Source organism: Zea mays, chromosome 9 (genome assembly GCF_902167145.1).
Source record: "Zea mays cultivar B73 chromosome 9, Zm-B73-REFERENCE-NAM-5.0, whole genome shotgun sequence".
Taxonomy (NCBI): Eukaryota; Viridiplantae; Streptophyta; class Magnoliopsida; order Poales; family Poaceae; genus Zea; species Zea mays.
In genome coordinates, this window is record NC_050104.1 from 71711093 (window position 1) to 71714669 (window position 3577).

Genomic DNA, 3577 nt, shown 5'->3' on the forward strand with positions numbered 1-3577 from the left:
TCGGAGATAGGTTATGTCCGACGGCATTAACCTATCTCCGACGGTTTTAAGTCGTCAGGGGTAAGGCGTCGGAAATAGTGTTATGCCCGACGACCGCCGTCGGACATAACCTATCTCCGACGGCCCCATCCGACCGTCGGAGGTAAGGCGTGGCAACCGTTTTAACCGTCGCCTGTGGGGCCCACTGTTGTTATGTCCGACGGTTTTAAGCCGTCGGACATAACATATACCTTATGTCCGACGGTTTTAAGCCATCGGACATAACATATACCTTATGTCCGACGGCTTACATTAGGCCATCGGACATAACATATTCCAGAAATTGCACAAAATTCTGAATTTTAAAAAATCTGACATTTGCAAATACAAAACAGATTTCATACACATATACAAATTCACAATCACAAATATACTCACATAAGTATACACATTCACAAATATAGTCACATAAGTATTCACATTCACAAATTTAACATAACGACATAGAGTTCCAAATGGTTGCAACAAGTGTTTACATCAACATAGTTGTCCAAAATCCAAAATGAACATTGTTCGACGGATAGTCTTTCACATGAAAGGTTGCAACAAGTGTTTTACATCATTATCACTCATATCCATCGCCACCTCCTCCGGCTGGACTCTGCGTGTTGAAAAGGTTGTTCACCCACGAATGTGATGTGTCGTCTTGACCAGACCCATCTCTAGGTGCGACAACTGAAGCGGGTGGTGTTTGAAATCCCTATAACACAAGCACATGAAATAGTAACCACTCAGTTGTTCATTTAAACACATAAGACAACTATGAACATGTCACACACACATATGTGTACATACCATAGGGAATTGTGACGGAGGCGGAGGTGGAGGCGCCAACATTTGCATTGGCAGTGCAAAATCCGGAGGAGGCATCCCATATGTCGGCATCGGGACGCCCGCTTGTTGGGCTAGTTGCTACAAATTATATACAAGTCATTGTTGAGCAAATAAGATACACATCATGTGTTTTGCAAAATAAGCTACAAAATGTTACTTCAACTTACCGAGAGAAGAGCTTGATTTTGGGCCTGGAGGCTTGCATAATACTCGTCCCTCTTCTTCTGGTACTCAGCTTGTTGTCTCTGGTATTCAGATTGTTGCCTCTGGTACTCCAATTGTTCCCTCAAGACTGATTGATGGTACTCTGCCTGTTGACGCAACACTGCAAGCTCTATCTCATGGGCGGATGATCGTGAACGGGACGACTGTGAAGACGACTGCGATAATGCTCCCAAGTGGTGGCGGGGACAGACTCGCCAGTAGGCAAAGTCACAAGACCAGGCCAATGTAGACGAACAAGATTACCAAGGACCATGTTCACCTGCCTGTAGTCCTGTGCCTGTGAACGAGTCGTCGATCCAAGTCCTGCAAACAGAAAACAATGTACAAATTAAAACATAACTTTCAATAACATTTAAGCAAAGATATGTCACTCACTTTCCACTAGGCTTTATCAAAACCCGAGATTCGGGTGGAAGCTCTGGAGGTGGTCCAACAAAATGCAGCTTCCTCGTTCTCCTAACTCGAGAAGTTCCAGACCCAGCTGCGGGATCTCCACCAGCCCTAGAATCCCCAGCCCCAGAATCCCCACCAGCGTCGTCTCCAGCATCATCTCCCACATTATCTCCACCATCATCTTCAACATCATCTCTTGCATGATCCTCTACCACTGGTTCCTCAATTTTAGCATCCTATGAAACAAATAACTTACATCATACAATATTAAGTAACTCAAATAATGTAATTTAACAACTAACTTACATCTTGTGGAGGCAAATGTTCTGTCAGCGCTCTCCGTCTGCTCATGGTAGAACCTGTGCCCTGAAAAACTGAATCCTCACCCCTCGAGCTGCTCCTCGTCCCAAGCAAACTACGAGCAAAAGACTTCATTTTCTTTGACATCCTATTTTAACAAAAACAAGTTAGTACATAAATCGACAATAAAATAATAAAATATGCAATAAAATCATAAAATATGCAATAAAATCATGATCCATACTCGTCAATCGTAATCGTAATCAAAATCAGGATCTAGTTGCTTTCGTCGATTTAATGGACGCCTAGTAGCTTTCTTCTTTCTCGTCACTCGTTTTCTTTTTGGAGGAACGTCTACATCATTTTGATCGCCTAATAAAGATTCTTCCAACATTTCAGTTTGTACATTAAACGTGCTTGTAAGTTCTTCGTCTTGGAAAATCTCAGCAGCCCCCACTTCCTGCTCGATTTGACTTTCAACATAACCAGCATCACCAGGAGCATATAGTCGTTCACGAGGATTAATTTTGTACACTACCCTCCAATCAACCAAACTGTTTTCTTAGATGGATATGTCATATAATACACCTACTCGCATTGGTGGGCAAGGATTATAGTGTCGTGGCCTTTTAATCTATCGTTGTGTTTGACTTCCACCATGCCATATTGATTTTCTCGCGTTGTATTTGGAGAAAACCAATCACAATCGAAGAACACCACTTTGAGTTGTTTATCTCCAAAAAACTTGTACTCGATTATATCATTAATGACTCCATAATAATTAGTCACCTTCCCTTCATCATCGACAGCTCTAGTTACAACTCCGGAGTTTGTCGTGGCTGCTAGAGGATGATCATCTTCGAACCTTGTGGAACAGAATCTAAAACCATTGACATCATACCGACCATAACGTCTGCTAGTTACTGCTCCTAGGGATAATTGTCGAAGGTCCGGGGGTATATTGTTATTTTTATCTACATAATCTCGAAACCAACACAAGAAATTAAGTCCCCCATCTTTTCCCTCTCGACGAATCTGGTCACGTTCACAGCCAGAGATGCAATTTTGAGAATCAAATTCCCTGTTAGTACAAGGAACAAACCTTTTAGTATCACAACAAAAATTCTAGCGGCAATGACTAAAATAAAGTTTACACTTACAGGAGAAACTGACTCATCTCTTCCATGTTGTTATACATGTAGAGTAAAGCAGTCTTCCATTCGTCGTTGGTGAAACAATATGTTGTGCTGGGTCCTACAGTTTTGCCCCTCCATTGAAAAATTTCAATATCACTAATAGGGGCCTCGTCGACATGATACCGCAATGTATGGGCATTGACATTGTGTTCCTCTGCAAAGTACAGGCCCATGAACGATGTTATCTCTTTGTATTTGAATTCTTCAGCGATGCACCCTTCAACTCGTCTCTTATTACCAACCATTGCACGTAACTTCTTTAGTGTCCTTTCGATGTGATACATCCATCTATATTGCACAGGACCTCCTACCTTAGCTTCGTATGGTAGGTGAACAAGTAGATGTTGCATCGGATTGAAGAAACCTGGTGGAAATATTTTTTCAAGTTTGCATACCAAAATCGGTATTTGTTGCTCAAGCTTCTCCATCATCTCTTTCTTTATTTCTTTAGCACAAAGATGTCTATAAAAGTAACTTAGCTCTGCTAATGCTTTCCAGACATCATTTTTTACAAAACCACGAAACATAACAGGAAGGAGTCTTTCCATTATTATGTGGTAGTCATGACTCTTCAACCCAGAAAACTTGCC

At 41.7% G+C, this 3577-nt stretch overlaps 1 long non-coding RNA gene across 1 annotated transcript; it reads right to left on the minus strand.

The window, feature by feature from the left end:
- Positions 1-698: 698 nt before the first annotated feature.
- Positions 699-1096, minus strand: LOC109942335 (uncharacterized). The gene is made up of 3 exons (XR_002265097.3): positions 1041-1096; positions 835-951; positions 699-739 (listed from the first exon to the last, which is right to left on the minus strand). It is a non-coding gene; the product is annotated as an uncharacterized lncRNA (long non-coding RNA).
- Between the last annotated feature and the right edge of the window lie 2481 nt (positions 1097-3577).